The 19093-nt window shown below is 44.8% G+C and overlaps 1 pseudogene; it reads left to right on the plus strand.

Moving 5' to 3' along the window:
• Nucleotides 1–116: 116 nt before the first annotated feature.
• LOC116914867 lies at nt 117–18832 on the plus strand (annotated as a pseudogene).
• Nucleotides 18833–19093: the final 261 nt, after the last annotated feature.

Here is a 19093-nt window from a genome sequence, read left to right on the forward strand (position 1 = left end):
CCATCAGTGGCCCTGGAACCAATCAGGATCCCGCATAGCAGAGCCTTCCAATCAGCAGCGGGCAGCCGCTCGTCCGCCGGGCGCCTCCATTTTCGGCGCTCTCCCTGGCGGCTTCGCAACGCGCACGGACCGCGTTGACACCCCGCACTGAGCAGCGCAGGCAGGACAGGAGCGCACTATGGTGAGTGCAGTGCTGAGATGCGGGTGGGAGCGGAGGGCCGAGGAATCGCGGGTTCTGCGCAGTCGGAAGCTCGGAACTTGCCGAGAGTTTGTAAACCAACTCTGGTGCCCCTTTCCGGAGCCCGCAGCTCAACCGCAATGTAAAAAGGGGATCAGTATGTATGCGTGTTTTCAGGGGTAAAATGGAAAGGATCCTCACTGAGTTAATTTGCTCTTTGGGATGGTTTTGTGTTCTTTTTGATGTTTTCTTTTAAGGATTTATTTATATATAAGTACACTTGTAGCTGTCTTCAGACACTCCTGAAGAGGGCATCAGATCCCGTTACAGATGGTTATGAGCCACCATGTGGTTGCTGGGATTTGAACTCACGACCTTTGGAATAACAATCAGTGCTTAACCACTGAGCCATCTCTCCAGCCCTCTTTTTGATGTTTTAAAGTTTTGTCCGGGTGGGGCCCATGGGGAAGTAATCTGAGTCCGGTCTCTCCTTCCGCTTTGTGGGACCCGGAGATTGAACACCAAGTCGTAAGGCTTGGCAGCAAGCGCCTTTTTAGCTGAACCATCGCTTCAGCCCCTTCTTTCTTTTTTTTTATTACTTTTTTTTCTTTTTTTTTTTTTTTTTTTTTTTTTTTCAGAGCTGGGGACCAAACCCAGGGCCTTGCGCTTGCTAGGCAAGCGCTCTACCAATGAGCTAAATCCCCAACCCCTTATTACTTTTTCTAAAGATGCATTTCCTATGTCCATATTCACACCTGGTGGGACCATGTGTCCCTAGGATGAGAGAAAAGGAACATATGTATCAACTTTTGTCCCCAACAGAAAAATCACATCATCTTGGAAGATTTTCCCTTCAGCTACTGTAGGTTTCTCCTTTTCCTGGTGTGCCACAAACAAAAGGGGTTGGGGTGAGAGGCCCACTGTAACCCCCAACTGACCCGTCCAGCAGGTCCAGTTATTCAGGGTCCCGAAGAGGCCCTACCTGAGGGTCAAGGTGGGGGGAAAAAAGGAGACCAAGCAAGGTTCTGATGTCAAGGTCTGTTTATTGAGAGGAATGTACAGCATTTAAAGCTCTGAAGCAGGAATTGAAGCAGGAACTGAAGCTTAGGGTAGGGGAGTACTGGGAAGTGCCCAAGAACATAAGGTAAATCATTAAACTGCAAGATATTCTCCTTAGACTATGAGGCAACAGTCTTCCAGGGACATATTCTTTCTTTAAAAAGGTCAAGCCCTTCTCAGGAATCTCCTCAGGGACTTCCGGTGTTTGCTCAGGCTGAAACATCCTGTGATTGTTCCGGGAATCTTCCTGGGAGAGGCTTTTGTCTAACAATCTCATAATCTTACAGCCATTTTAGGGCTGAGCGCCCTGTGACTGTATAGCTCAGAATGGCTCCCTACACCCAACTGATCAGTACTACTTAATAAATTGTGTCTGGGCCCTGTAGCAGCTGTCCTACCTATGGACAGAAACGGAGACCCAGTCCTACAACAGAAGTGACAGCTTGAGAGCAATCGAAGAATAAATAATACAGGGCAGCTTGGCAGAAAAAAACACAACTTTCTCACGCCTCAGAAAGGAATACAGGCATAGTTATTGAGTGGCCATGAGTGGGTCCCCCAAACACCCCTCTGTGTCCCACTATGGTAATAGTTACATGAGTGGTGGTGGAGGCCTTTAATCCCAGAACTCAGGAGACAGAAGCAGGCAGATTTTGAGGCCAGCCTGGTCTACAGAGTGAGTTCCAGGACAGCCAGGGCTACACTGGGAAACCCCACCTTGAAAATACTTTTAAAAAGGGGGTGGGGACAAAGAGGAAGTGTTTATCAAAGGTGTCAGTGGGGGCCACAGGTTTGCAGCAAATGGGAACTCAATGCTTGTCAACGTCTAGTGTGTTGGGGGCCCTGGGTACGGTCGCACACCACCAGGACACAGGGGATGCAGAGCAAAGGCAGAAGCAACTGCACGCAGTTGCAAGTTTTATTAATCCTTATATAGATATGAATATGCATTACCTCAATTTCCATTTTGGCAAGATACCATAAGATCGCTATTCCCACAATACCAGGAACAACTGAAACAAGACTAAACAAAGAAATAAGACTAAGCAAAGGCTTCTCAAAATATTCACATAACAAATCACTCTTCTTATTATTATCAAAGTATACTCGCCATTACCAAGAAAGCAGGAGAGCCGCTTCCACAGAAACAGGACACAGCAGATCACAGTTTAAGGCCAAGTGAGAAAAACATTTTCTTCTCAAGGGCGGCATTCCAGCCCCTACTTGGCACCTGTCACCAGTCCTCACTTGACCCTGCCTGGGAGCTGCTTCTCTATGTCTTCCACAGATGCCGATGTAACATTCTCGGATATTCTGGGTTTGATGGAAGCTCGTGGTTGACTAAGAATTGTAAGATTTTTTTTAATAATTTCAGGGAGCCAAAAAATTAGCCGTCAGTAATTTAAACTCTCCGTAATCTTTTGAGTGGACCCATGTGGGTGCACAGGAACTGAACCTAGGTCCTCTAGAAAAGTAACGTGTGAGCCATCTCTCCAGCCTTACTTATTGTGTGGCCCTGGAGCTCTGTAGAGCACACTGGCCCGAGGCCTCAGAGATCCTCCTCCTTCTGACCCCCAGGTGCCAGGAAAGGTGAGGTCACCTCTCTCCATGATCTTCAAGACAAGCAGTCGCTGTGGCCTCAGAATCCCTAACTTCAGGTTCCTCTTCTCTTTCTCTATCTCTTTTCCCTCTCTCTTGTCCCTCTCTCCTTCCTTCCCTCATTCTTCTCTTCCTCTTGGGAACTTTAATCCTCAGGAGTTACCAGGAAGCTGATAGCTGAACCCTAGAGAATTCCAGGCCTCGTTAGACCCCCCACGTGCCCAGCATGGGGACCTCTACTGTAGCACGTGCCAACAGGCAGTACCTGGGGCTCACACTTTCTCTGCTAGACTGAAAGCTGGTGAGCCCCAGTCACCTCATTCCCTGATCTTAGGGTACCTGTAAAGGAGGGGCTACATGTGGCCTCAGCCAGAGGGAGGGTTAAGGTCCTCAGAACCTTCAGTAAGAAACATTTTCTTCTTTTTTAAAGAATTTTCAAAAATTTTTTTATTAAATTATTGTATTTACATTCCAAATGTTGCCCCCCTTCCTGGAGTTCTTCACCCCTCCCCCCTTCCCTTTGACCCTGAGTGACACACACACATACACACACACACACTCGCTCACTCACCTGGGTGTAATCACTACAAGATTAACATATGCCCATATGCCCAGGAGTGGTATAACTGGGTCTTCAGATAAAACTATTTCCAGTTTTCTGAGGAGCCACCAGACTGATTTCCAGAGTTGGTTGTAACAGCTTGCAATCCCACCAGCAATGGAGGAGTGTTCCTCTTTCTCCAAATTCCCTCCAACAAGTGCTGTCACCTGAGCTTTTGATCTTAGCCATTCTGACTGGTTTAAGGTAGAATCTCAGGGTCACTTTGATTTACATTTCCCTGATCACTAAGAACGTTGAACACGTGCTTCTTGGCCATTTCAGATTCCTCTGTCGAGAATTCTGTTTAGCTTTGTACCCCATTTTTTTTTAACTTGGTTTTTTGTTTGTTTGTTTTTTGGGTTTTTTTTTGTGGTCCAACTTCTTGAGTCCTTTATATATTTTGGATATTAGCCCCTCTATCAGATGTAAGATTAGTGCAGATTTTTTTCCCAATCTGCAGGTTGCTGGTTTGTCCTATTGACAGTGTCCTTAGCCTTACAGAAGTTTTTTAGACTCATGAGATCCCATTTGTCAATTGTTTTTCCTAGAGTCTGATTCAGTGGTGTTCTGTTCAGGAAGTTTTCTCCTGTGCTAAAGCGTCCAAGGCTATTTTCCACTTTCTTTTCTATTAGATTCACCTTACCTGGTTTGAGTTGAGGTGCTTGATCCACTTGGACTTGGGCTTTTGGGCAAGGTGGTAAATACGGATCGATTCGCATTCTTCTACACGCACACCACCAGTTAGACCAGCACCATTTGTTGAAAATGCTTTCTTTTTTCCATTTTTTGGTTTTGGCTTTTTTGTCAAAGGTTAAGTGACAATAGATGTGTGGGTTTATTTCTGGGTCTTCAATTCCATTCCATTGATCTGTCTGTCTCTGTACCAATACAATGTGGTTTTTAGCACTATTGCTCTGTAGTGCAGCTTAAGATGAGGGATGGTGATTCCCCCAGAAGATCTTGAATTGTCGAGAATTGTTTTGGGTATCCTGGGTTCTTTTTTGTTTTTCCATATGAAGTAGAGACTTGCTCTTTCCATGTCTGAAGAATTGTACTGGAGTTTGATGGGGATTGCATTGAATCTGTAGATTGCTTTTGGTAAAATGGCCACTTTCACTATGTTAATCCTAACAACCCATTAGCATGGGAGGCCGTTCCATCTTCTGAGGTCTTTGATTTCTTTCTTTAGGGACTTGAAGTTCTTGTCCTGCAGGCATTACATTTGACTTGGATAGAGTTACACCAAGATATTTTATATTATTTGTGGCTATTGTGAAAGGTGTTGTTTCCCTAATTTCTTTCTCAGCCAGTTTATTATTTGTATAAAGGAAGGCTACTGATTTATTAGAGTTAACTTTATATCCAGCCACTTTGCTGAAGCTGGTTTTCAGTATAGAAATTTTCTGATAGAATTTTGGTGGTCACTTATGTATACTATATTATTCACAAATAGTGATACCTTCATTTCTTCTTTTCCAATTTGTATCCCCTTGACCTCCTTTTGTGGTCTGATTGCTCTAGCTAGAATTTCAAGTACTATATTGAATAGTTAAGGAGAGAGTGGGCATTTGCAGTGAGCTGTATTGGATTTGGGCCTGCCTATGACAGATAAGGCTGGGGTTCGAGAGGTCGATCCTAAGACAGAGGTGGCTACACCCCGTTTAAACGTGCGGGCCGGTCAAATGCTCCTCTGCCCAGTTTCTCCCCCAATAACACACACGTATAGCCCAGAACGGTGTGTTACAGCATAAGTTTATTCCTAGCCATTGGGGTGCAGTCCTAACTGCAAGAGGGGCTCGCCATGGCCGGGCTGGGGGCTCTGTGAGGCATGTCTGATCTATCTCAGACCACTACTTCCACCTAATGGTCCTTTTTTTTTAAAAAGAATAACGGGGAGATGCAGTGAGCTGTATTGGATTTGGGCCTAGCCGCTTTGGAATGCATAGCTCAAGGTGGCTACTTGACTCTGGGCTGCATGGCCACAGAGGTTTAACCTTGAGACGACTGCCATCGGACATGAGATTGTTGAACTAAGAGCCTCTCCCAGGAAGACCCTGGGAGCAATGACAGGATGTTTCAGCCTGAGCAAACACCGGATGTCCCTGAGCAGATTCCTGAGAAGGGTTCGACCTTTTCAAAGAACATGTCCCGGAAGACTGTTGCCTCTTTGTTATAGGAGGATATCTTGCAGTATAGTGATTCACCTTATATCCTTGGGCACTTCCCAAACTCCCCCACCCTAAGCTTCAGTTCCTGCCTCAGAGCTTTAAATGCTGTACATTCCTCTCAATAAACGAGACCTTGACAACAGAACTCTTGCTTGGTCTCCTTCTTCTCTTCACCCCCATTTTGGCCCACAGGTAGAAAGCCTCTTCGGGACCCTGAATAACTGGGTCCCCGCTGGCGGGGACAGGCATTCTTGTCTTGACTCTGATTTTAGTGGGATTGCTTCAAGTTTCTCTCCATTTAGTTTGATGTTGGCTACTGGTTTGCGGTACACACAGAGTTTATGTATGGGCCTTGAATTCCCGATCTCTCCAAGACTCTAATATGAAGGGGTGTTATATTTTGTCAGAGACTTTTTCAGCATCTGATGAGATGATCGTGTGATTTTTTTTTCCTTTGAGTTTGTTTATATAGTGGATTACGTAGATGGATTTTTTTATATTGAACTATTCCAGCATCCCTGGGATAAAGCCTAGTTGATCGTGGCGAATAATGAATTTTTTTTTTTGAGAATAATGATTTTATGATATGTTCTTGGGTTCAGTTTGCTAGAATTTTATTGAGTATTTTTAGCATTGATATTCATAAGTGAAATTAGTCTGAAGTTCTCTTTCTTTGCTGGGTCTTTGTGTGGTTTAGATTTCAGACCAGCGATAGCTTCTTAGAATGATTTAGGCAGTGCTCCTTCTGTTTCTGGTTTGTGGAATAGTTTGAGGAGTATTGGTGTTAGCTCTTTGAAGGTTGGTAGAATTCTGTACTAAAACCATCTGGCCCCAGGCTTTCTTTGGTTGGGAGGTTTTTAATGACTTCCTCTATTTCCTTAGGGATTGTGGGATTGTTTAGACAGTTTGTCTGATCTTGATTTAACCTTGGTGCTGTGGTATCTGTCTAGAATATCATCCATTTCAAAGAACCAGTTTTGTTGATTCTTTGTATTGTTTTCTTTGTTTCCAATTGGTTAATTTCAGCCCTGAGTTTAGCTGTTTCCTGCCTTCTACTCATCTTAAATGTGTTTGCTTCTTTTTTTTCTAGGAGTTTCAGGTGTGCTGTTAGGTTGCTAGTATAGGATCTTTCCAATCTCTTTATGCAGGTGCTTAGTGCTATGACTTTTCCTCTTAGCACTGCTTTCATTGTGTCCCATAAATTTGGGTATGCTGTGTCTTCATTTTCATTAAATTCTAGAAAGTTTTTCATTTCTTTATTTCTTCCCTGACCCAGAGAGTGGACTTTGCTTTTTGTGTGGGTTTTTTTTGTGGGTTTTTTTTTTTTTTTTTTTTTTTGCTATTGAAGTCTAACCTTAATCTGTGGTGATATGATATGATAGAATGCATGGGATTGTTTCAATCTTTTTGTATCTGTTGAGGCTTGTTATGTGTCCAATTATATGGTCAGTTTTGGAAAAGGCCCCATGAGGTGCAGAGAAGAAGGTATATTCTTTTGTTTTGTGGTGAATTGTTCTATAGATATCTGTTAAATCCATTTGGTTCATAACTTTTAGTTTCACTGTGTCTCTATTTAAAACCTGTTTCAAAAACCTGTTCGCTGGGGAGAGTGGGGTGTTGAAATCCCCCACTATTATTGTGTGAGGTTCAACATGTGTTCTGAGCTTTCATTAAGTTTCTTTTATGAACGTGGATGCCTTGCATTTGGGGCATAGATGTTCAGAATTGAGGCTTCCTTTTGGTGGATTTTTCCCTTTGAATATGAAATGTCCTTCCCTATCTCTGTTGGTTCAAGGACCATTTTATTAGATATTAGAATGGCAACTCCAGCTTGTTTGGGTAACATTTGCTTGGAAAACTTTTTTCTAGCCTTTTACTCTGAGGTAGTGTCTGTCTTTGTGGCTGAAATGTGTTTCTTGATGCAGCAAAATGATGACTCCTGTTTGCATATCCAGTCTGTTATCCTGTGTCTCTTTATTGAGAATTGAGTCCACTAATGTTGAGAGATATTAAAGACCAATGATTGTTAGTTCCTGTTATTTTTGTTGTTGGAGGTGATGGGGTGTGTGTGCGTGTGTATGTGTTAGTGGTCAGGGTTTCTATTTCTGCACAAACATAGTGACCAAGAAACAAGTTGGGGAGGAAAGGGTTTATTCAGCTTACACTTCCACATTGCTGTTCATCACCAAAGGAAGTCAGGACTGGAACTCAAGCAGGTCAGGAAGCAGGAGCTGATGCAGAGGCCATGGAGGGATGTTACTTACTGCCTTGCATCCCCTGGCTTGCTCATTTTGCTCTCTTATAGAACCCAAGACCAACAGCCCAGGGACCACACCACCTACAATGGGCTGGGTCCTCCCCCCTTGATCACTAATTGAGAAAATGCATTACAGCTGGGTCTCATGGAGACATTTCCTCAACTGAGGCTCCTTTCTCTGTGATAACTCCAGCTTGTGTCAAGTTGATGCACAAAACCAGCCAGTACAGTGCGTGTGTGTGTTTCTCTTCCTTTTCATTTGTTGTGAGATGATAAATTTCTTGTGTTTTCCAGGATGTAATTACCCTCCTTATGTTGGAGTTTTCCTTCTAATATCCTCTCTATGGCTGGATTAGTAGAAAGAGATTGTTTAAATTTGGTTTTGTCATGGAATACCTTAGTTTCTCCATCTATGGTGATCTATGGGCTGGCATATGTCATCTCTTAGGGTCTGCATAACGTCTGTCCCCGATGTTCTGGCTTTTAGCATCTCTCTTTAGAAGTCGATGTAATTCTGATAGGTCTGCCTTTATATGGTATTTGTCCCTTTTCCCTTACAGATTTTAATATTCTTTCTTTGTTCTGTACGTTTAGTGGTTTTATTATTATATGGCAGGAAGATTTTCTTTTCTGGTCCAATGTTTGATGTTCTGTAGGCTTCTTGTATGTTTACAGGCATCTCTTTAGGTTAGGGAAGTTTTTTTCTAGGATTTTTTTGAAGATGTTTTCTGACCCTTTGAGCTGGGAATCTTCACCCTCTTCTGTTCCTACTATTCTTAGGTTTGATCTTTTCATCATGTCCTGAATTTCCTGGATATTTTGGGTTACACACTTTTTGGACTTTGTGTTTTCTTTAACAATTGTGTCAGTGTATTCTACGCCTGAGATTCTCTCTTCTCTTGTATTCTGTTGTGCAGCTTACATCTGTGACTCCTGATCTAGAAGAATTTTCATCTCCAGGCTTGCCTCCATTTGTGATTTCTTTATGGTTTCTATTTCTGGTTTTGTTTTTGTTTTAGGTAGTGGACAGTTTTGTTCAATTCTTTCACCTGTTTGATTATATTTTCCTGTATTTCTTTAAGAGATTTATTTATTTCCTCTTTAAGGGTTTCTTCTGTTTGCCTGTGTTTTCCTGTATTTCTTTTTTTTTTTTTTTTTTTTTCGGAGCTGGGGACCGAACCCAGGGCCTTTTGCTTCCTAGGTAAGCGCTCTCCTGTATTTCTTTAAGAGAGTTATTCATGTCTTCCTTAAAGGCGTCCAGCATCTTCATGAGATGAAGTTTTAGGTAAGAATCATGCTCTTCAAGTGTGTTAGGACATCGAGGGCTTGCTGTGGTAGGAGAACTGGGTTCTGATGGCGCCAAATTACACTCTCATCTCTTGCACTTGCCTTTTGCCCTCTGGTTATCTCTGGTGTTAATTGGCCTGGGTATTTTGAACTGGAGGAGGCCTCCTGAGAGGTAGGCAGTGCTGTCTTTGGTTAGGGCAGGCTTCCTGCCTCCCTATGTCCTTGTGTTCTGGTTTTGGCAGACCTCCTGGGAGACAGGTAGCCCGTAGAGTCCAGGAGAAGCGGTGGCAGGCTCACCTATATACCACAGGTTCTGGTGAGGTACACACCAGAATTCAAGAAACATTTTCTTGTTCAGTCTTTAGGATCCAGCTTTTTGTAGGGTCTAAACTCCTGTTCCCATAATTAAGCAGCAAACGTGCGCCTAGCTTCTGAGGCATCGCATCCACTTCATAATTATTGTCGCCCTCCTCGCATCCCCTCCCTCTTCTCCCCAGGAAATCCCTCACACTTCCATGCTGTTGTTATAACTATGTCTATGCGTGTGAGTTTGTATGTCTGTGTGCACATGTGTGCAGGTGATGTGTGCAGGTGCCTGCGGACACCACAAGTGTCAGATTCCCCTGGATCTGGCATTAGAGACCGTTTTGAGTCACTCCATGTGAGAACTGGGATCTGTAAGAGCTGTCAAGGCTCTTAGCTGATGAGCCAGCGCTCCTCTCCAGCCCCTCCTTGTCTTCCTTTGGATAGATCAAAAGTTCAAGGCCAGACTCAACATTAGCTACATTAGGTCCCATCTTTAAAATACACATTGATACACGGTGGCTCACAACTGGCTAACGTTTTCTGGCCTCTGCAGGTACCAAGCATGTACAGGACACATAGACATATGTGCGGGCAAAACACCCATACACTTAAATTCTGTGAAAGTAAAAGGGACGAGCACATTGGAGAAAGCGAATTCATTCCTAGTAAGCCCGGAACGGTGTGTACCCCTGAGTCCCCAGCCTTTGGGAGGCAGAGGCCAGCAGATGAAGTTCAAGGCACCCTGGGTTATATGAGACCCAAAGTACAGGGGAAAGGCATGGCCTGTGAGTGGGATTTCACTACTAGGAAAGAGAAGCGAGAGCATCAGGAGTCCAAGGCCATCTTTGGCCGCTTAGGGATTATGAGACCAGCCTGAGTTACATGAAAATGGTCTCAATAACTATAAAGTACATAAATAAACGAGCTGGGCAGTAGTGGCTGGAGCCTTTAATCCAGGGACTGGGAGGGGAGAGGGTGGCAGGGCCAGAGGCAGGTGAATCTCCAAGTTCGAGGACAGCCAGGGCTACACGGAGAAACCCTGTCTCAGAACAATAAATAAGAAAACAGTGTGACAGAAGTTCTGGGAAGGCGTGTAGTAAGGGAAACCACACTGAAGGAAGTCAGAGACACACACACACACACACACACATACACACACATACACACACGCACGCACGCTTCTGTGCATGCCCGCTGATACCAATAAGCCAGAAGAGGGCAATGGGTCCCCTGGAGTTGGAGTTATTGATGGTTATTGTTGGGGTTCAGCAAACCATACGCAACACTGATCTCACTTAAGCAAGAATAGTTTATTGAACACACACCCTGAACAATCAGGACCACAGAAAGGGACACCAGAGCCTCATTGTGGTATCAAGTCTGTTCGTAGGGAAGGCTTTTTATAGGAAAAACCAAGCTCAAAGGTTCAGAAGGCAGGGGTGGAGGCAGTGCGACATTTGGCTAACCAGACACAGTGTCGTCAGCTGACCTGTGAGCTGATTGTCCTCGGTGAGGGGGTGGGCAGGTGGACAACCATAGAGTTACGGCCTTCTAGAACTTCCAGTGTACACTATGGATAATGACTTCTGGGAAGTGCAGTCTAAGAACCTGAATTTAGTTTCTCTTATGAGCAGAATGGAGGCTGAATACAAAATGGCCACAGTTGTGTTAAAGAGCAGGCCTAGGCGGTTGTGAGCCAACATGTAGCTGCGAACCTGGGCAAGAGCAGCAAGGGCTTCTACCCGCCGAGCCATCTCTCCGGCCCCCTGAAATGTTTTAATGGCAGGATTACGCTCAGTGCCCACGGAGCCTCGAAGAGGGTGGTGGAGCCCTTAGAGTTAAAATTGCAGGCAGTTGTGAAGTGAGTGCGGGGAGCTGACATGTGTCCTCTACAAGAGTGCGCTTCACTGCTGAGCCATCTCTCCAGCCCTTTTCTTCTTATGTGTATGAATGCTCGCTTGCATGTGTGTGAGCATCATGTACATGCCTGGTGTCTCCCAAGGCCAGAATAGCACATCAGATCCCCTGGAATAGGACTTACAGATAGTTCTGAACTGCCGTGGGGGGGCCAGAGACCAAACCTAGGCCCTTTGTAAGAGCGCCTGATGCTTACTGCTGAGCGCCTCCAGCCCGTGTGTGTGTGTGTGTGTGTGTGTGTGTGTGTGTGTGTGTGTGTGTGTGTGTGTGTGTCCTCTCCTCCCTCCTTCCTCCCCTCCCCTTTCCTTTCCTCTCTAGATTTATCTGTTTTATGTGTTTGGTCTGTATGCATACATGTACACTAGGTGCGTGCCTGATTCCCACAGAGGTCAGAAGATCCCCTGGAGCTGGAGTCGCGGGTAGTTGTGAGCCACCACGTGGGTCCTGGGAACCAAACCCAGGTTACCTAAAGAGCAAGTGTTCTTAACTGCCGAGCTATCTCTCCACCCACACACACCCTAAATTTGTTGTCTATGGGGAGGATGGCGGTGGCGGGGGATCGGTAGGAACAGTGTCAGCCTTACCTGCTGAGCCATCTTACCAGCCTCAGGTTCACCTCAGGTTCATCTGTAATAGCACCAGTCCCCGGGCCTACTCTCATGACTCTTTCAGTGGGATTCAAGGTACCACTGGGGCCAGACAAGAAATGCATCTAACCTTCAGAATGTGGGCTCCCCTGTGAACTGGTAGTGACACCGGCTGCTTTCCTGGGTGCATTTCCTCTGTAGAAATTCTGTTTCAGTCAAGCAGGTGAGAATTTATTATCCTTGTTAGGCCTTATAGAACATGCCTGTAATCACAGCATTCAGAAGGGTGAAATGGGGGATTTAAGGCCAGCCTGGGCTACATAGTAAATTCTAGAACTGCTTGGATTACACAATGAAACCTTGCCTCTAAAATTAAGACAGTTCTATGTCATGGTATGAGGTAAGATTTTGGCTTTCTTGGTTGGCTCTTTGGAGGGAAGAATAGTAAGGACTGGAGCGGACGGGGGCCTCTTACAGCTTGGGCTGGACTGCTGCCTTCATTCATCCTGTTAACATCACCTCTACCAATCTCAAGTTTAGTATATTGTTTCTTCCTGAGGAGTGGCTAATTACAGTCAAGTTATTAAACACATGGGCCTGGAATTGTTCATAATACTCCTCTGTGGTCCCTTCAGTTTCCATGAGCTCATGTTCACCGGGTCATCTTTCATCATGGATACATGGATGATGGTCTTATTTGTGTGTGTGCATCTGTGTGTGTGTGTGTGTGTGTGTGTGTGTGTGTGTGTGTGTGTGTGTGTGTGTGTGTGTGTGTGTGTGTGTGTGTGTGTGTGTACATATGCCATGGAATGCATAAGGAGGTCAGAGAACACTTAGAAATGTTCTTATTTTCCATCTGGGTCCCAGGATTGAACTCGGTCATCAGGCTTGGCTGCAAGCCCTTTACTTGCTGAGCCTTTTCATCTACCTTCTCTCCTGTTTTAGTCTGACTAGTTGAATTTTATTAAATTCATCCATCTTTTCAAAGAAAAGGACTTTCCTTTTGTTGTTTTCTTGAATTTTATTACTCCTGTTCTCCTGGTTTTACGTTTGCCATGGTCTCTCTATAGTTTGTAGAGTCTGAGAGTCTTTTTAAAAGATTCATTTTATTTTAATTTAGAGCCTGTGCGTATGCATTGTGTGCGTAAGCAGTATGCAAAAAGCGTGTGTCGTATGTGCAGCGCAAGTCAAGCGTCGTGTGTGTTTTATACATAAGTGTTTGCCTAGCCTAGGAAGGCCAGAAGGGGTGCTGGGTACCTTGGAGGTGGAATTCTAAGGGGTTGTAGCCCACCCAGTCTAAACACTACAAATTGGCTTGCATCCACTGTAAAAACAGCAAGTGCTCCGGAGCAGAGCACCCCTGCCCACTGTTACCCACCCACACCTGTGCTGTCGAGCCTGTTTACAAACATGCCTGTACGGGTTTGTTGCAATTTCATGGACAGCTAACTGCCTTAACATTGTTTCATCTCTTGTAGTTTTCCTCAAGCTTCTGTATACTTAGTCAGCAGAGGTAGTCCATCCTCTTTTCAGTTAGTGCTAGGAGTACATAAATCTCATACATCTCCTTACAGTCACAGCTGCAGGATCATGAAGGAGCTGGTCACCTTTGAAATCACTGGGTCTCTGTGTGACATGTGTGTACAGATGCCCTTAGAGGGCAGAAGAGGGCATTGGCCCCCCTGGAATGGAGTTGTGGGTGGCTATAAACTACCTGAACTGGATCCTGGAGACTGAACTTGGGTGCTCTGCAAGAGCAGAAAGTGTTCTTTCTCAAGAGCCACCTTGTTTTGTAGTTGTGTTTTAAAGTATTTATCTAATTTTGAGACCAAGTGGTAGGCCCAGAGATGGAGGCTGTTTGTATAGCATTGAACTGACACCTGAATATACTTTTAAGTTAAAGCATACTTGGGAATATGTATACACTGTAGAATAATTAACCTGTATTAATCCACATGTATAATTTTCCGGCAATACTTAAAATTTAATTCATATTGGTTGTGTAGCATCTCATATGTTGTTATTTATTGATATGTGCATTCTTAACACGGAGGAGTTATGCCATGCTGTTTGTGTGGAGGTCAGAGAGCAATTTACGGAGTCGTTTCTCCCCTTCTACCACGGGGCTTCCAGGGAGCTTAGGTCACCAGGCTTGGCAGCAATCACCTGTCCCCACTGAGCCATCTCAGACGCCATCAGAGGTTGAACCCTGTGAACGGGGCAGTCTCGGGAATTTGTATTAAGTCCTTCAGCACCCTACACATTGTATTAGGTCGCATGCTGCAGCCCCCGTGTAGATGTTAAGACCCAGGTGGATATCCAGGCAGACAAAGGTGCTGTTGCCCAGCCTTAGAATCTCAGTTTGATCCCTGAGACCCACATGGTAGAAGGACGGAACTGCTTCCTGTCGATTGCACTCTTGTAATCACTTGTGCTTACTTACAGGGCCAAGGTCACATGGTATGGTCTTGAGGAATTAAGCCAGGCTGGTTGGAGAGGTCACAGGAATATTGAGGCTGTGACAATTTTATTGAGAGCCCTCAGACTTTTTATAACTCGACTTCCTAGGGAACAAACAGAGAAACACAAACTGGGCCTGAATGTTTCACTGCCTGGGGGAGTATGTCTGTCTGTCTGTCTGTCTGTCTGTCTGTCTCTCTCTCTCTCTCTCTCTCTCTCTCTCTCTCTTTCAGTAACTGGAAGGCAAAAACTTATGACACATGCCTTTTAATGCAAATAGATCAGGCCAACTCCATGGTTCCCCGTATCCTCTGACCTCCACTTCTGGGTCACCAGCACGCACTGTACACATCATTGCCTTCTGTGTATCTGTCCTACTCAGTTTTGACTGGCAACTTGATACAGCCTGTAGTCATCTGAGAGGGAGTCTCAATTGAGAGATTGCCCAGATCAGACTGGCATGTGGTCATGTCTGTGAGCAATTGTCTTGGTTGGTAATTGATATAGGAGGCCCCAACCCACTGTGGGTAATAACATTCCCTAGGGAAACAATCCTGGGCTATATGAAAAAGCTAGCTGAAATGAACCTTCAAGTGAGCCAGCACTGTTCCTCCATGGTTTCTGCTCCAAATCCCTGCTTCAGTCCGTGTGCAGGTTTCCTTGGAAGTGTAAGCCAAATAAACTGTCTTAGTTACTTTTCTGTTGCTGTGAAGAGATACCGTGACCAAGACAACTTAATTGGGAGCGTGTTTATGGGTTCAGAGAGTGAGTCTATGGCCATGGTTTTGGGGAGCATGGTGGCAGGCAGGCAGGCAAACGTGATACTGGAGAAGTAGCTGAGAGCTTACATTTATCCACAGCATGAAACAGAGTGCACTGGGGCTGGCATAGACTTTCCAAGTGATGGCCATGGACAACTCCTCTGAAACTGTAAGCACGTCCCCAGGCGAATGCTTTCCTAGTCACACACCTACATCTTCATTCGAACCACTGTATATTCTTTCCTCACCTTTGCTTTTGGTCACAGTTGTTATCACAGCAACAGAAACCAAACTAGAACACTGCTTGTTGCTAAAATCACAGTTGCAGTGTGGGAGAAAGTGCAGAGAGTGTCTGAGCACCAGGTCCTGGAACTGATGAAAGTCATCATTATCTTCTCCGTTGATATCAGTGGAGAAGAAATACCTCCTGATGCCAGTCTCCTGGTCTGTAGTAATGTATGGGATGTTTCAGGCCTTGGTGACCTTTGAGGACGTGGCTGTGCGCTTCACCCAAGAAGAGTGGGCTTTGCTGGATCCTTCCCAGAAGATTCTCTACAGAGATGTGATGCGGGAAACCTATAGGAATCTGACTTCTGTAGGTGAGCCTGACGCCCTGGCTTCACTCACTGTTGCCAAGTGCTGATTTGGAATGAAGATGGGTGCACCATGGTCAGTCAGAGTTGACCTCTAAACATCTAACGATTGCACTGAACATCTAATGATCTTGTTACATTTTTTTATTTGCTCATTGATGTTTTTAATTGTTCTGTATCTGCATTTTAGGTATAAACTGGGAATGCTGGGATTTGGAAGCTTGTTTCAGAAGTCTAGGGAGAAATCTGAGGTAATGAATACCCACAAAGAAGTAGCCATGTCCCCCAAGATGTCAGGATATTGGATGTCAGGAAATTGGGTATCAAAAATATTAAAAACAGCACAAATTCAGACTATTTATTCTGTTTTTTACTCTCTCTAAGCTCTGAAAATGAATGTTTATATGTGCTGTGGATATTTGAGGTCTGCAGAATACTTTATGTAGGAACAATATTAAGACATTCCAGCTGGGGCCAGCCATACAAACCTGGCAACCTAATTTTGATCCCTGAAGCCTTTAAGTGTAAAAGGATTTTTTTTTTTAAAGATAAATCAGATAAATAGTGCTCAGTACTAGCCATGGTAGCTAGAGAGAGCTCATTGGTACTTGCTGCTTTTAAAGGGTACCCAAATTTGGTCCCTAGCACCCATACCAGGCAGCCCACAATTGCCTCCAGTTTCAGGCTCACAGCGCCCTCTTATGGCCTTCGTTGCATGTGCACTCACATGCACAGACACACGTACACTGATTTAATTACTGTAAGAGACACATTATTCCAAAATATCACCAAAATGGTCTCTGGCTTAGTCTCTATTTTGTCTGAAACCTCTTGAGCTGGGCCTCCATAGTCCACTTTCAGCTGTCTTCTAACCTCCTACTGGGATGGCCAAAAGCCCTACTTACAGCATTCAACCACTTTCCTAATCCAGAGTCCCAAAAAAGCAACACAAGCTTGTCACAGCAGTGCCCGGTCCCTGGTACCAGCTGCTGCCTTAGTTACATTTTATGGCTGTGAAGACAAACTTGATCAAAGCAACTGATTAAAAACAATCTACCTGGGGGCTTGCGTCAGTTTTACAGGGTCGGTCAGACGGGCATGGCACAGAGCTGAAAGTTTCCGTCTGACCCACAGGTACATGATAGAGAGCGAAAGACCGGGTCTGGCACAGGCTTTGAAACTTCAAAGCCCCCACCACACTCGAAGTAACATACCTCCAAGAAAGCCATACCTAATCCTTCCTAAACAGTGTACCAGTCAGCGGCCAGTCAGTCAAATATGTGAGCCTGTCCAGTCAGTCAAATATGTGAGCCTGTCCAGTCAGTCAAATATGTGAGCCTGTGAAGCCCATTCTCTCTCCAACTACTGCATGTGCATCATTAAAAAACAAACCAAATCTTAAAACGTAATCATCGTAGTGCGGTCTAGCCATCTTTTAGACCCTTAAATCCGCTTATCTTACAACTTCTCCTCAGCTGCATGCCCTATGTGGCTCGGCCCAGGAACCCTGGCTGGGCTGCTGGGAAGTGAGAGAAGGATAAATGTAAAGGAAAGCTGGAGGTGGGTGGCCGGGTGCACTCTGATGGAGGGACACCATCTATGCAACAACCGGACCCAGAGCCCTTCTGTTACGTACACCACAAAGCTAATCTCTGGAGGTACCAGTCCAGGCTCAAGCTGCTAGACTTTACACACACAGGTCAGCCATCTGTAAACACTTGGACTCACTTGTACAGACAGTCAACATTCGTATTCAGACAGAGCAAGGCTTTGCCCATGTCAGCCATACATTCAGTCAGGATGTTATCCCCTCCTTACATACTCACTCCGGACTTCCCCATCTGCCCACCCTTCAGAGCATAAAAGCCTACATCGCCTTGTGAATGGTATCAATGTAAATCTAATATCTACTCAAAAATACAAAATCATTAGTAAGCAAACTCTTAAGGTTGTATTTCTCAACTTTTACAGAGTCCAGGTGGTAAAGAGAAAGTGTGAACTTACAAACAGTGGCCCGTGTGCAGAAACAGTTGCCCAGCCAAAGCTTCCTGAATGTCACACCGCCATTCAGTCATCCCTGAAGAGGCCCGCTACATCCAACTCTAAGTACAGACCATGTGACTATCAGAAATATGTAAAGAAATACTATGAATGTAAAATGTGTGGTAAAGTCTTTACGTGCCTTGGCTCCCTTAAGAAACATAGAAAGACCCACAGCGGAGAGAAGCCTTATAAATGTAAATACTGCGAGAAGGCCTTTAGTTACCGCTACTGTGTTGACAGGCACATGCTCACTCACAACGCAGACAGGTATAAGTGCAGGGTATGCAGAAAGACATTCTCTAACGCTATTGCCCTTAGGGAACATAAAGCATTCTACTCCGAGAGATACCTGAATGTATGAATGTGGAAGAATGTTCTGGACTTCCAGTTCCCTAGACTTGCATAAAAGGCTTCATACTACAGAAAAACTGTATGAATGTAAACACTGCGGGAAAGCCTTCACCGGTTACTGTTCTTTTCAACTGCATAAGAGGACTCACACTGGGGAGAAACCTTATGAATGCAAGCAGTGTGGGAAAACCTTCAGACACTCCAGCCATGTTCAAGCACATAAGCGGATTCACACTGGAGAGAAGCCTTATGAATGTATGCAGTGTGGGAAGACATTCACTTCTGGCCACTGTGCAAGGAGACATCTAGGGACGCACAGTGGAGCCTGGCCTTACAAGTGTGAGGTGTGTGGGAAAGCTTACCCCTATGTCTATTCCCTTCGAAACCACAAGAAGTGCCACAATGAAGAAAAGCTGTACGGATGCAAACAATGTGGGAAAGCCTTTAAATGTATTTCTTCCTTACGCAACCATGAGACCACTCACACTGGAGAGAAGCCGTATGAATGTAAGGAGTGTGGGAAGGCCTTCAGTTGTCCCAGTTACATTCAGAATCACATGAGAACACACAAAAGGCAGGCCTATGAGTGTAAGGAGTGTGGCAAGGTGTTCTCATACTCCAAAAGTCTTCGGAGGCACATGGCTACACACAGTTAATAGGAGGAGGATCGTCTGACTTAAATACTTACACCGAAGAGCTCCGCACATTCCAGCTCCTCGTTAAAAAAAAAGAAAAAAAATTTAGCTCAGTGGTAGAGCACTTGCCTAGCAAGCTCGAGGCCCTGGGTTTGGTCCTCAGCTCCGGAAAAAAGAGAGAGAGAGAGAGAGAGAGAGAGAGAGAGAGAGAGAGAGAAAAGAAAAAAAAAAAAAAAAAAAAGAAAAAAAATGGCAGTGGAAACGAGCCTCTGAACGCAGTGTGTGCGCCAA

This window comes from Rattus rattus, chromosome 13, assembly GCF_011064425.1.
Source record: "Rattus rattus isolate New Zealand chromosome 13, Rrattus_CSIRO_v1, whole genome shotgun sequence".
Taxonomy (NCBI): domain Eukaryota; kingdom Metazoa; phylum Chordata; class Mammalia; order Rodentia; family Muridae; genus Rattus; species Rattus rattus.